Raw genomic sequence first — 15,756 nt, 5'->3', positions numbered from 1 at the left:
TGATGGAGGGCATATTGAACATCTGTAATCTGAACTTGAGAGGTTCGTAAATATGTGTGTATAGTTTCATATTCATATGTCTTAAAGTTTAATAAATATATGCATTTCAAGTTTGGCTAACATGGGGCCCTACCCTTTGTACCATCCGTTCCCTCCCGTGCTGTATGTCCCTCCCGTGCTGTATGTCTATCTTCCACCTATTCTTTTTCCCCTTCTTTGGGGAACAAGTCTGGGATATTTTTAGGAATGTTTTCTGAAGTTTTAGTAGCATGACATCAGAACAGTCCCTCAACTGTTTTTTGTTTCTTTCTTTCTTGATTCTTCATCTCCTATCCTTCCACTGCTTTGGCATTTGAGGTTGCTCTTCATTTCTTCTTCCTCTCTGTGTGCTCCTGAAGGCTGGCCCACTCATCTGATGCATAACAGGTGACTGGGTAACACGTAATTCCCAGACCTGGGTCAACAGGCAGGATTCCCATGTACCCCCTGGTGCAGGCCAGGGCCAGTCAGGCGTGACTGATTGAGCTGTGACCTTCCCAAATTGCCAATTGGTCCCTCTGTCAGGGGTTCGGGAGTTGTGACCTGAGGTATGAACAATCGCCTAAGGCGGGTGAGCCGTCATCTGAGGAGGGTTCCCAGCTGGAAGGAGCGCACTATCGGAGATGCTGGCAATCGTGGGGGATTTTCTCGTAATGATCCAGTACTCTTCATCTCAGTCTACGTCTATTACACATAAATGAAAAGGGGCTAAAGATTTAAAGTTTTTCCCAGTTGCACCTCAGTTCCTCATGGTATCACATACTGAAGACTGTCAGTCCTTTGCTATGGTTAATCCATTTATTATTCAGAAAGGTGTAGATGCAATTGCAGGCCCTGTGAGATCCTGCTATTGTTTATGCAATAGCAGTTTGCATTTGGAGACTAATTATGATTCTCAAGTGCAATGTCTGCTTGCAGCTTCACTCGTCCATGGCTATCCTGTTCATGTCATGGCACATTGAACACTGAATTCTTGGCATGCTATCATTTTCACCAGGCTGCTCAATGGTCTGATCAAGGAGAAATCCAAACTTACCTCTCTGATCATGGTGTCACTGCAGTCCACCAGGTGAAGAAAAAGGTTGATGTATCCTTAGTGCCTACAAGCCCTCTTTTTCTCACATTTGATAGAGTGCTTCCATCAAAGATCAAAACAGGCTATGAAGTCATCACGGTCTAACCATACACTCTCAACCCAAAGCGCTGCTACCAGTGTCAATGTTACAACCACACTCGAATGCCCAGTCAAAAGCTATCCATATATGTTACTTGGACCTGGAAGAGCAGCTGAACAGATTGGACAGTGTCTTGAAAGGAGGATATAAGATGAACATCAACAAAAGCAAAACGAGGATAATGGAACGTAGTCAAATTAAATCGGGTGATGCTGAGGGAATTAGATTAGGAAATGAGGTGCTTAAAGTAGTAAATGAGTTTTGCTATTTGGGGAGCAAAATAACTGATGATGGCTGAAGTAGAGAGGATATAAAATGTAGACTGGCAATGGCAAGGAAAATGTTTCTGAAGAAGAGAAATTTGTTAATATTGAGTACAGATTTAAGTGTCAGGAAGTCGTTTCTGAAAGTAGTTGTATGGATTGGAAACTTGGACAATAAATAGTTTAGACAAGAGGAGAATAGAAGCTCTGGAAATGTGGTGCTACAGAAGAATGCTGAAGATTAGATGGGTAGATCACATAACTAATGAGGAGGTACTGAATAGAATTGGGGAGAAGGGGAGTTTGTGGTACAACTTGACTAGAAGGAGGGATCGCTTGGTAGGACATATTCTGAGGCATCAAGGGATCACCAATTTAGTATTGGAGGGCAGTGTGGAGGGTAAAAATCATAGAGGGAGACAAAGAGGTAAATACACTAAACAGATTCAGAAGGATGTAGGTTGCAGTAGGTACTGGGAGATGAAGAAGCTTGCACAGGATAGAGTAACATGGAGAGCTGCATCAAACCAGTCTCTGGACTGAAGACCACAACAAAAACTATGTATTACTTGTGGTAGGGATGCTCATGAGGGCGACTGCCTGCCTCCATTTCCCTGCTGTATCAGTTGCAACGGTGACCATGCAGCCTCATCTTGAGAATGTCCCTTGTACCTCAATGAGCGGACCATCCACGAGACCTGGGTGAAGGGAAAAGTGCCTTACCCTGTTGCTCACAAGTTGTCGGTTAGTCGAAAGCCCTGTGTTTTGCCATCTGGCATTCACAGTTCCGTTCTTACTTCACCTCATTCCACAAAGGACATGCACGTGCATATTTGCAACTTCAAATTTAGCACTGTTGTTGTAGAATCACCCAGGGTCATGGTAGCATCCCTGTCTCTTCCTCCTCCAGCTGTGCAATGAGCAACCAAATTTTCACCTCCAATGGTGAAATCACCTGCTACACAACTGGCAGACTGGAAAGGACAGAAGGAATACTCCTGCGAAGACTTTTTACATCCCTCCAGCCAACAAACATCTGAGCCTTCACCTACCAACCACAAAGGCTCCAAGAAATCGAACAAAGGCAAACGATCTTCTCCTTTGCTGACTCAGAGATCTTCTTCAACAATGTCACCACATGGTACCCCCACCCGGCTGACCTCTTTCGCCAGAGCACACCGCCAACAGTTTTTCTGCCCTAGAATCCATGGACTGGCTGAGGGAGAATGCTGATGCCTCTGCATATCTCATGGAGCAGGATCCTCCAGCCTCTGCACCCTGTAGCAGTAAGGCTTTGGGGGCTGGCACACGGCAGCCAACGTCACAGCCTGTCATTTTTACCTTTCTCCACTTTCCCCATCATGACTTTCGTCCAATAGAATGTTTCATGGCATTAGATTCAACAAGGAGAAATTACAGCTGCTCTTGGAATCACAGTGTCCGCTTGCTTTCTCCCCCCAGGAAACAAAATTGCATTCTCAGGGCCACTTTGGCCTCTTGCATTTCTTTCCATTTCACTTTGCCCTTGAGGACAGCATTCCATCTCATGGGGGAGTCTTTCTGCGCGTCCGGGATGATGATCATAGACAAACCATCTCACTGAACACCCAGCTGCAAGCTGTTGCAGTCTGCATTTCCCATCCTTGCTTGACCTTTTCTCTTTGTACCGTCTACATCCCTCTGCCACTTGGTGTCACCAGGGCAGACTTTCTCCAGTTTATTGGGCAACTCCCTCATTCCTTTTTGCTATTCAGTGATTTTAATGTGCACCATATCTTTGGAGCTCTCCCAGAACCTGTCAGAGAGGTGCCTTCTTGGCTGACCTTCTCGATCAACTCAACATTATCTGCTTTAACACTGGAGCACCCACATTCCTCTCAGACTCCACACACATCTATTTCCATTTGGACCTCTTGTTTTACATTACCCACCTTGCCCATTGTTTTGAGTGATCTGTTCTCTCTGAATCATACTTGAGCAATCATTATGTGCTATCTGTCTGCTGACTCCTACCCCATCTGCTTATACACCCAATTGGCAGCTTTCTAAGGCTGATTGGAGGCTTTACTCCTCCCTGGCGACCTTTGAGAAGTAACACTTTCTCAGTTGTGATCACCAGGTAGAATATTTTACAAACATTGTGATTACCACTGCATAACATTCTATTTCTTGCACTTCACCATTACTGCTCCATGTCCCAGTCCCTTGGTGGACTGAGGCATGCTGCAACACAATTCGCATGTGGAGACATGCTCTCCATGTTTTTAACCATCATTCTACAATGCCGAACTATATTTGTTATAAACAGTTGTGCGCACAGTGTTGTCGGATTCTTCAGACAGTGAAAAAGCTAGCTGGATTTCATTTACTAGTTTTTTTAACAGTTCCACTACCTATTCCGTCATGTGGACCAACTCTGATGGTTCTCTGGGACCAAAGTACCTTCCACAGTTTCCGGCCTGACCATAGCAGATGATGTCATTGTCGACGCTATTGAAATCTCCAACACCTCGGGCTACTATTTTGCAGAGATTTTAAGATACGCTCAATATCACCCTGCCTTCCCCCATCAGAAATGAGAGGAGAGACTTGGGTGATACCCTTCTCCCTTCTCCTCTTCTCAGAATCGTGTATGCTACAATGCTGCCTTTACTATATGGGAGCTAGATCATGCACTCATGTCCTCCTGATCATCTGCCCCATGGCCAGACAATGTTCATATTCAGATGTTGCAGCACCTTTCTTTACCAGGCAAGCACTTTCTCCTTCACACAAACAATCATCTACATCTACATCTATACTCCGCAAGCCACCTGATGGTGTGTGGCGGAGGGTACCTTGAGTACCTCTATCGGTTCTCCCTTGTATTCCAGTCTCGTATTGTTCGTGGAAAGAAAGACTGTTGGTATGCCTCCATGTAGACTCTAATCTCTCTGATTTTATCCTCATGGTCTCTTCGCGAGATATATGTAGGAGGGAGCAATATACTGCTTGACTCCTCGGTGAAGGTATGTTCTCGAAACTTCAACAAAAGCCCGTACCGAGCTACTGAGCATCTCTCTTGCAGAGTCTTCCACTGGAGTCTATCTGTCATCTCTGTAAAGCTTTTGCGATTACTAAATGATCCTGTAATGAATTGCGCTGCTGTCCGTTGGATCTTCTCTATCTCTTCTATCAACCCTATCTGGTATGGATCCCACACCAGTGAGCAGTATTCAAGCAGTGGACGAACAAGTGTACTGTAACTACTTCCTTTGTTTTCGACTGCATTTCCTTAGGATTCTTCCAATGAATCTCAGTCTGGCATCTGCTTTACCGATGATTAATTTTATGTGGTCATTCTATTTTAGATCACACCTAATGCCTACTCCCAGATAATTTATGGAATTAACTGCTTCCAGTTGCTGACCTGCTATATTGTAGCTAAATGATAAAGGATCTTTCTTTCTATGTATTCGCAGCACATTACAATTGTCTACATTGAGATTCAATTGCCATTCCCTGCACCATGCGTCAATTTGCTGCAGATCCTCCTGCATTTCAGTACAATTTTCCATTATTACAACCTCTCGATATACCACAGCATCATCCGCAAAAAACCTCAGTGAACTTCCGATGTCATCCACAAGGTCATTTATGTATATTGTGAATAGCAACGGTCCTACGACACTCCCCTGCGGCACACCTGAAATCACTCTTACTTCGGAAGACTTCTCTCTATTGAGAATGACATGCTGCGTTCTGTTATCTAGGAACTCCTCAATCCAATCACACAATTGGTCTGATAGTCCATATGCTCTTACTTTTTTCATTAAACAACTGTGGGGAACTGTATCAAACACCTTGTGGAAGTCGAGAAACACGGCATCTACCTGGGAACCCATGTCTATGGCCCTCTGAGTCTCGTGGACGAATAGTGCGAGCTGGGTTTCACATGATCGTCTTTCTCAAAACCCATGCTGATTCCTACAGAGTAGATTTCTAGTCTCCAGAAAAGTCAGTCTTCTTGAACATAATACGTGTTCCAGAATTCTACAACTAATTGACGTTAGAGATATAAGTCTATAGTTCTGCACATCTGTTCGGCGTTCCTTTTTGAAAATGGGGATGACCTGTGCACTTTTCCAATCTTTTGGAATGCTACGCTCTTCTAGAGACCTACAGTACACCACTGCAAGAAGGGGGGCAAGTTCCTTCGCATACTCTGTGTAAAATCGAACTGGTATCCCATCAGGTCCAGCAGCCTTTCCTCTTTTGAGTGATTTTAATTGCTTTTCTATCTCTCTGTCATCTATTTTGATATCTACCATTTTGTCATCTGTGTGACAATCTAGAGGAGGAACTACAGTGCAGTCTTGCTCTGTGAAACAGCTTTGGAAAAAGACATTTAGTATTTCGGCCTTTAGTCTGTCATCCTCTGTTTCAGTACCATTTTGGTCACAGAGTGTCTGGACGAACACATCTGGGAAGGTAGCACGTTTCCCAGATGCTGGCGTGAAGCCATTGTCATACCAATAATAGGCATGTTAAGGACAAACACCTTCCTTCTCGCTACCGCCACATTTCTCCCAACAGCTGTGTTTGCAAGGTGATAGAACTTCAACAAATCTAGAGATCTTGCTCCATGTAGCATATGATCCAGCTGTTCACAACAGGTGTATCAATAATTCTTGTAAAGAGAGCCCAGTACCCTTTCTTGCCACATAAAGAAATGGCATATTTCCCAAAAGCCAGTCATAATGGTCTACTCCTTCCATATTTATACCATAGTTCTTTACCAACTGTGGCTGTTGAATGCTGGTTTCTGCTTAGCTATTCTATTCCCACTACTTGCAGAAGTGAGTGGCTCCACAGTAACGAAATTTGCACCAATACAGAAACATTTAGTATCAACTCATTTGACAAACAGGATTTCACCGCATGTATCAAAGGCAATGTCATATGTGCCACATGCAATTTTTCCTGTTGCTTTGTTTCTTGAAGAGGGTACTTTTCATTTCTATTTTCTCACACGATACCTGTTGTCCTAAATCCAGTGTTTTGCAGATGCAGAAAGAGATCTCGACTAGTAGAATAGTTGCCAAAGTAAATAGTATGAACATGATGATTTTCAATATGCTTGAGCATATTCAGCACTACCCTAGATCCAACAACTAGGTCAGTATTTTTATTTGCCACTACCTTGCCACAGTACAAATCAAAAAAGCTGAAATAGTAACCATCAGAAGACCCAATGCCCATAGTTTATAGCCAAACTGAACTGGTTCAATTTGAATGAACTGTTTTAGTGTATGATGGCCACAACACTTCACAATTATTCCATCAACACTCATATTTTCTGAAAATGTACCAAACTGCTGGAAGGATTCATTCCTCCGCCACACACCGTCAGGTGGCTTGCGGAGGGTGGAAATAGATGTAGATCTTTATAATTAGTGGCCTAACCTAGAACCATCTGTCATGTTTGTTGTCTTGAGCTTGATCATTATCGTTTAAGTGAATTAGATATTTTCTCTTCTGATATCTATTTTGTGACAAAGTTTTCTTGTCAATTTTGAGTCCTAAGTAATCATCGTCAGGCCAATAATGTGTTCCTGATTGAAGTCTGTAGTACCCCGACAAAAACAGTGAGCCTAGGAATAGTCTCCTATCTTTTGCATTGAAAGAGGTATATGTTTTTGGAAGAGCTTGCATATTGTACTGACTCTCTCACGATATGATCAAATGCGTTATTGAACTTCAAGATATTTTCCCCCAACTTCAAATGGCATGAGATCCTTTATTTTGTTTTTCATTTCTTCTAGAGCTCATTTTTAGGAGTTGCAGTATATATTGGCTTCATTTCATTGTAAGTCAGCAGTTGGCTGCAAACTTTATCCCTGTTTTCTTGAGTTTACTCTATCTTCAGCACCCATTATTTCATTACCCACAGTCCCCAAACACATATTTTCAGTACTTTGGAAATGAACTTTCACCAATACAGGTACATCCAGAACATTAACGATAACTGTTGCACCATCATCTGCCTCATCTTCATCTGTCAAAGCATCAGTATCTGGAGGAACAACTACTACTACATCGACATATTCATTGTCTACAGACCTTCAAAATTATCATTATTTATAATGTCTAAAACTTCATCCATTTGAACACTATATCAGAATTTGCTTTCATTTACTGAATTTTTTGTGCTACACTGAATAACTTCACTCACCAACTCCAGTACTAGAACCAAATGCTATTACTGCATTGACTTTATTACAGCTGTGAAAGCAGATGATACTGTTTACCCCCAGTGATAAAAAATAACCTGTTTTTCTTTATGCTTGCGAAACAACAATGTAGGCCAATGATGTAAAATTATTTACTTGCAGTATTATTGTATGAACATTTTCTTGTGCAACCAGATTCAACATCCACAAAAAAGTAATTGATAACGAAAGAAAACATAAATAATTAATGTGCCACATTTGCAGCAATTCTGGTCTTATTTTAAAAGACAAGACAAATCCCTTTGTCTGAATGTCTACTAATAAAAAATTACAACAATTACTGTCATTAATGTGCGTTTATTATATAGTAAATGGAATTCAATATAGGTTACCCCATAATTAGTAATAAAAGCAAAGGAGTTAGCATTAAGAATGCAAGAGGAATTCAACTGTTAAATGCAAAGGAGGAGAGGCCTGTTGAAGGCCTCTACAACATGGAGGAATTCTCTGATGACATGACAGAAGAAGAATAGGGAGTCAATATGTATGACATAAATGGTATACTATTACAGTGAAAGTTTCACAGAGCTTTAGAAGGCAGAAGGTACTGGTACGGGAGAGTTGTGGGTTTTTATACATCTTCTGTGGTAAATTATTAGTTTCTTAGATGATGACTTTATGTGTTCAGAGATATGTTTTCATTACTTTGTTCTTCCACTATTGGTGAATATTCATTTTCACACACAGAATTATCAATGTTCCTACATCTTGTGTTTGTGGGGTATCATTGTGTACACTTACTTTCTAGTATGAACTGTCTATTTTCTTTAATGGAAGGGTCAATTTTTGCACATTGATAGTGATGCATAGTGTTGCACTTCACACACAGAATACCATTTTTCACTGCTTTCTTGCATTTTTTACACTTTTTGTTGAGTGGTGTGGAGCCATCATGATTGCATTTATATTTGGGCTGTATTTCATGAACAGTCTTTACGTTTTTTTTTACAAATCTGTTGTTCGCCCTCTCACCTTCCTTGTTGTGGATCATTCCCATACTGCACACCTGTTTGGGCTAGATGCATTTAACACTTTCCATTGTCGATAAGGTAAATTTAGTGTCAGATCAAGCCCTGTATCGGAACTGGCGTTCCACTGCTCTGAGTTTTCATCTACTAGGCTAGATTGTGCTACCAATTTTCAGACGCACATTACCATGAAAGAGTCCACCAGCCCCCATTTTTTTCAGGATGGCAGGTGCTTGTCTTGTGGCATAACTCTATCAAGGCTGAATTGGACTATCTGACATTGCTCAATGTCATTCAACCTATTTCTTCCACTGGTCTTCATTAACCCTCGCATTACCGAGCAGGGTGTTCTGACTACCCCAGGTTGATTTTCTTTCCCTATAATAATGTTATCTGAAGACCCTCATTCCTGTGGTTTCATGACTTTGTACTAAAGTGATTGTCATTGAATTCACACTCACGGCTGTTTAATTTTTTTGGTTTTATCATTGTTATTCAAGTCATTTATTGGTGGGGTTGTGAGACTACCCCGCTTGGTATGAAACGTCTTATTTTCTTATTTGTAGAAAAAAAAAAGATTTTGGGAAATATATCTGCCATTCATCTTCTATGTTGAGTTTTGCCATAGATACAATGTTTGTTATTCTTATTGTTGCCGCCCAACTTTTGGTGGTTCACTAGAAAATTATGTTGATGTTCATTTCCAAAGTACTGAAAATATGTGTTTGGGGGTAATGAAATAATGGGTGCTGAAGATAGAGTAAACTCAAGAAAACAGGGATGAAGTTTGCAGCCAACTGCTGAACTATTAAAACGAAACACGACATTGGTTGGTACCTTGCATTCCAATAAGAAAGAGATTCCGAAGGAATTCTTGCCAAACAGAAAGAGAGAAGTTCACTCTTCAATGTTTGGTTTCACAAATGACTTGACCCTAGTTTCCTATGTTACAAAGAAGGGAAAGGCAGTAATACTACTCTCTACTCAGCATAATGAGACACAAGTGAGTGGTGAAGAAAGTGAACACAAACCCGAAATCATACCGCACTAAAACAAACCCAAAGGTGCTGTAGATAATGGGGACAAAATGACAAGAAAATACAGTTGTGTTACAGGAACAAGGCGACAGCCACTAAGAATCTTCATGGAAATGAAAGATGTTGCATAACTGAATGCATAGATTCTGTACACTCAAAGATTTCCTGAATGGCAGAAGAATAACTGAAGCCAACGTAAACTCTTCACAGCTGAACCGGCATTTGGACTCTGCAAAGGAGACATGGAAGAAAGAGCCAAAAATATCAACAGTCTTCATAAAGATGTACAAGATACACTGAAAGCTTGTGGTATTGCAATTCCTACAGCAGTGATCCAGACCCAGTGTTCCAAGTTACCAACGCCACAATGATGTCAAGATTGCAAGAGAAATGAAGACCAGAAAGCAAGATTCTGTTATGTAACGTGCAAGAAATCTGTTTGTAATATCCACAGAGAAGAAACTATGACTGTGAAGTGCATGTAGTGCAAAAATGTACTTGAGTGAAAAATTGAATAAAGTCTTGTGTTATTTTACTGCAGTGACTGTTGAGGTACATAGATTATTAATTATCTGTTCGTTGAGTACTGAATTTAGTGAAAGATATAAAAATTTTTTTGTACTTTGGATCTGTGATCTGATTAAATACTTCTAATAACCTGGAAAGTTCTTTTTCAATACTAAATAAACTCATTCAATGGAAATAACGAAATCTGAGAACACACAATTGTTTTGGGGTAGCCCAAATACCCCGCTTGGTAAAATAGAGGTGTGAAAAAGCTTGGTAATGGGAGTGCTAAGAAGCAGACAGGTAAGCTTTGCATATGCTGTGATTTCAGTGTAATGATTAATGTTCAGTCTGTAACATATACATACCCTTTGCCCTGCCTTGATGAGTTTCTGATAGAGTCATCAGGCAGCTACTACTTCTCCAAGACTGATTTGTTGGAAGCATGCCTCCAGCACTCCTTGTATGAGGCTACTAGGCACCTTCTCATTGTCAACACACCTTTTGGCCTATACGATTATCAATGCTTGCCTTTTGGTGGCACTTGCATCCCTGCAGTTTTTCACCCTTTTTTAGAACAGCTGACAGCCTCTGTGCCTGGCTGCACCAATTACCTCAATGATATTATTGTTTCTGGTTCTTCTACTGTTTTCTGTTTTGCTGTCTGTGTGTCTCAAGTGCAATCTTGCCAAATCTCAATTATTTCAGCTGCCAATTGAGTAATTAGGCTTTGAGGTTTCTTGCATAGTGGCCAAAAAATTGCATCACCATGTTGACACAATTGCGGCTGTATCATGGCCAACCTCCATTAAGGACTTGCAAGTTTTCTGGGTAAAGTTGTATACTACCGGGTGCATCCACTGTTGCTCAGCCCCTCACGAGTTTTTGCAAAAAAATAGTCCTTTTTTTCTTGTCCCAGTATGTGACCAAGCTTTAATCTGCCCCGTGTCCAACTGCTTTATAGCTGGGTCAGTCTCTCGTGTTGTCTACAGATGCCTCTCAGCATGGTCTTGATGCTGTGTTGGCGCACAAAAACGCAAATATGTCTGTATGACCCATGGCTTACACTTCTAATACTTTATCTCTTGCTCAGCAGAGGTATTTTCAGATTTAAAAATAGGCTTTGGTGATTGCATTTGCCCTCAACAAGTTTCTCACCTCTTTGTATGGTTCTAATTTCCATTTGATCACAGATCACAAGCTGTTGGTTGGTCTTTTTAACCCTTCAGCTTCCATGCCAGACAAGGCAGCACATCTTTTTCAGTCATGGGCTCTCTTCCTCTTCTGTTATCATTATCAGACCTATTACCAGCCAACGGTGCAACACACCAACGATGATGCCTTATATTGGCTTCCTATTGGGCTGGATATTGTGCTCAAGATGAGTTGCTTTGTTTCTATTTTGATTCTGAGAACCAGAACACTGTTGATGATTTTCCCATCACTAATGCCACGATAGAATCGACCATCGCCACGGGTCCTTTACTTGCTTGGGTCCTCTCTTTTGTGCAGCACAACTGGCCAGAGAAACCCCCGGCCCATGTCTCAGATCGCTTACATAATTACTTTTCCCTCCAGCACTGCCTTTCTGTGTTTGGTCAGGTTTTTTTGTTAGCTATAGAGGGTGCTGCTCCATGGGCTGTGATTACCACTTCCTTTCACAGTAATATACTGCAACTCCTGCATGTCGGTCATCTCTCACACCAGAGCCTTGGTCTGGTGGCATGTGTATTGGCCGGATGTAGATAGGGACATTACGTGGCTTATCACTGCTTGCATTGACTCTGTTTGGCAACAGGTGGCCTGGTGGCATCTCTTTTTCCCATGGCCAATGCTGCAGTGCCTGAGGGAGCATCTACATGTTGGTCTTGCTGGGCTTTTCTAAATCGTTATTGGCTCATTGTAGTGGATGTGTATTCCAAGTTTCCCTGTGTGGTGTGTTGTCTGTCCATGTATGCAGTTGCGACTATTTTGGCCCTGTCTAAGATTTTTTTAATAGAGAGACTTCCATATACCATGGTTGCTGATAAATATCCACAGTTTGTTTCTCGAGAATTTGCATCTTTTTGCCAGGCTAGTGGTGTTCACCATCTCACAGCTCTCCTGTTTCATCCGCAATCTAATGGTGAGTCCCCTGTTCCTGTATCACCTAGTGTTTTCTATGTGTGTAAGTGGTTTTCTCATCCCCCAGAAGGGAGGAGTAATGTACCTTCACACATGATGTGCACAGTTTCAGAGACCATGCGTCCATACAGTTCACACCCCCACTTTTAGAGGCCACCTGGGTCAGCCCCCTGGTGTGCTCCAGTGATCCACCAAAGAAACAATATTATTTAAGAAATCACAAACGAGAGCTCAGCCTGTTCCGTAACCTGTACTACTGCTGTCCAGTCAATGTGTTCTGTAACCTGTACCACTGCTGTCCAGTCAATGTGTTCAGTGCAACGCACAACCTGTACTTCATTGTATCTTACGTGTTGCTCTATTGAAGTACTATTTTCCATAAATGATATTTGCTCTTGGTTTTTTTGGAACGTATTCTTTTTATTCCATCCTGGACTTTCCATTGTTTGGGTATGATGTACTATTCATGCTGAGTGTCAGCTTGGATTGCATGAATGGTATGTTACTGGGTAGTTTGTTCCAGATTTGTATGGAAAAATGAAGGAGGTGGGTAAAGATTCAGTGTTTTACATAGGTAATGCCATGACGCAGGACATGTCAAAAATTTCACTACAGTTAAAGAATGGTGAGAGGTATTTGATACACGAGAATAAGTACTGTAAAAATCAGCGAATATGAAAGTGATGAAGAAAACAGAGTATATGAAAATCACATTGCTACCTAGTTAATTGAGCATAGGAAGGAATGATGTGATGAAAAACCGAATGTTACACACCAATCTTAAGTTTTTGGATTCCATGTAGGCAAGAGAAAGAGTTCCTGCATGCTGTGACAGTTTGATCATCACAGTTTAATTGTTCCTGCAAGATTATGTTGAGGTCTTTTACCGTTTTTTGGTAGGTTAATTGGATGCTGTAAAGTACAACCCTTGCCATGCTAAATCACCAAAATTCTGCGAGGTGCACATTTTTCACTTTGATTGCATCACTTGCACTTCAGGCTGAACATTGCACTATGAATCCTGATTTTCCCTATTCCAAAACCCTTTCTGCTTCATAGTAATAAAAATGACTGTAAATTATTTATACTTACCCCATTCATGTGCAGCATTGAATTCTGTAAAATCAAACACACTTTGAGTGGAAACATACTGAATAACTGATCCCTAAAGCATCTGTGCTTCAGTCAGTTTCATATGTCTTCATTACAACTCATTTTAGAATTTTAAGTGACTTCACAAACTTTCCATGCTAGGGTACAACATTTTTTTGTTTGTTTGTTTGTAATTTGTCATGTATTTCAATGACACATTTATATTTCAACAATTACATTTTGAAACTTCCTGGCAGATTAAAACTGTGTGCCCGACCGAGACTCGAACTCGGGACCTTTGCCTTTCACGGGCAAGTGCTCTACCAACTGAGCTACCGAAGCACGACTCACGCCCGGTACTCACAACTTTACTTCTGCCAGTACCTCGTCTCCTACCTTCCAAACTTTACAGAAGCTCTCCTGCGAACCTTGCAGAACTAGCACACCTGAAAGAAAGGATATTGCGGAGACATGGTTTAATCTGCCAGGAAGTTTCATATCAGCGCACACTCTGCTGCAGAGTGAAAATCTCATTCTGGAAACATCCCCCAGGCTGTGGCTAAGCCATGTCTCTGCAATATCCTTTCTTTCAGGAGTGCTAGTTCTGCAAGGTTCGCAGGAGAGCTTCTGTAAAGTTTGGAAGGTAGGAGACGAGGTACTGGCAGAAGTAAAGCTGTGAGTACCGGGCGTGAGTCGTGCTTCGGTAGCTCAGTTGGTAGAGCACTTGCCTGCGAAAGGCAAAGGTCCCGAGTTCGAGTCTCGGTCGGACACACAGTTTTAATCTGCCAGGAAGTTTCATATCAGCACACACTCCGCTGCAGAGTGAAAATCTCATTCTGGAATTACATTTAGTCTTAATATAATTCATAATTTCTTTATTTGTCAGATTTACAGTTTTATATCACTATTTTCCCATTTATAAATGAGAAGCACTGTTCTACAGTATTAATTTATTTTGTTAACCAGTTTTTGGCTTGCGACATTAACTGACTCTCACTGTCAGACAGAATACATTAGTGATGCACAAAATTGCATAGAAGATATTGCTCATGGAGAGTGAAGTGCAAATGCAGAATAAATTTTACCCTGGACAGTTCACTGGTAATATAACTGAAAAGATTAAAGTTGATGAGCTGCAACAGGGGGAGGAGAACATTAGCAAAGCATTACACGTAACAGGAAAGGTGTGTACACAGTAAAACAACTTAATATCCTATGTCACAATTTGAATTAAACTGACAATCACTGTAAAATAAAATTAACAAAAGACCAGAGGACCAATGAATAGGTATTGCATATGAAAGGAGATGCAAAAACACTGTAAAATATATAATTGACAATAGTAACAGGAAGCACATAAGGTAAATTTTAAAACAATAGGTGTTTTCTTTTTCATTTTTAGGTTTCTTTACAACAATCTTAGCTGTACAAGTAATATCATAACAAAGGACATGAAGCATAAGTTCATCTGCATAACATGAAAATGAAAATATATTTAGTGTGACTGAAGTGCAGTATACTAAAAATTAAATGTGTGTGTGTGTGTAGAAGAAAATTAGAAATGAAGTAGTAAACAATAAATCTGACTACAGAAGATGCTTTTAAATAAAACAAAATGCATGTGATATAAATAAGACTTTTATTATAGTCACAAGAGATGGTGTATAAACTATATTACTTATATATCATAATTTGGAGATGTATCTCTCACTATAGTAAAGATACATACACAGTAAAAAATAGTTTATATGTGGTACATAGACATTTACAGTAAAATAAATAAATACAGGAAAAATGGAGGAGTAGAGTGGTACAGAAAGCATGGGAAGAATTAAGAAAAAGAGCTTAACTAAAGTTTAGGAGATAAGCATGTTTGGCGATCCAGTATTAAATGTGGACTGTGTGATCATGGACTTGTAAGCCAAAAACCAGTTAGGAAAATAAATTAATACTCTAGAAAATCCAGAATTTAGAGCTTTTCATTTATAATTACGAAGTAGTTCTGCCAACAGGTGACATAAGAAACAGTTATCACTAATTTCTTCATTTGTTTTGAGACGAAATATTTTCCTGCAGTTATACAGTGATTTTTAGGCATTAATAAACATGTACAGTTTAGTTTCTCTACACATCAGAGTCTCCATATAGCATGCCAACTTAATGGACTTCAAAATAACATAATATACAGGGGTTAGTCTTTTGTTGTTAGTTAGACATAGTATGATAATACATTATAAATTAAATTTATTGTATCTTATGTGAGCAGTTATTACATAATA

The 15,756-nt window shown here is 40.5% G+C and overlaps 1 non-coding gene across 1 annotated transcript; it reads right to left on the bottom strand.

Annotated features, from left to right (window-relative positions):
* Window positions 1-13,745: 13,745 nt before the first annotated feature.
* On the bottom strand, window positions 13,746-13,820 carry Trnas-uga. Its single transcript has one exon. It is a non-coding gene; the product is annotated as a tRNA-Ser (tRNA).
* Between the last annotated feature and the right edge of the window lie 1,936 nt (window positions 13,821-15,756).

The sequence above is a fragment of the Schistocerca americana genome, chromosome 1 (genome assembly GCF_021461395.2).
Source record: "Schistocerca americana isolate TAMUIC-IGC-003095 chromosome 1, iqSchAmer2.1, whole genome shotgun sequence".
Classification (NCBI taxonomy): domain Eukaryota; kingdom Metazoa; phylum Arthropoda; class Insecta; order Orthoptera; family Acrididae; genus Schistocerca; species Schistocerca americana.
This window is presented reverse-complemented; position numbering and strand designations above follow the sequence as displayed.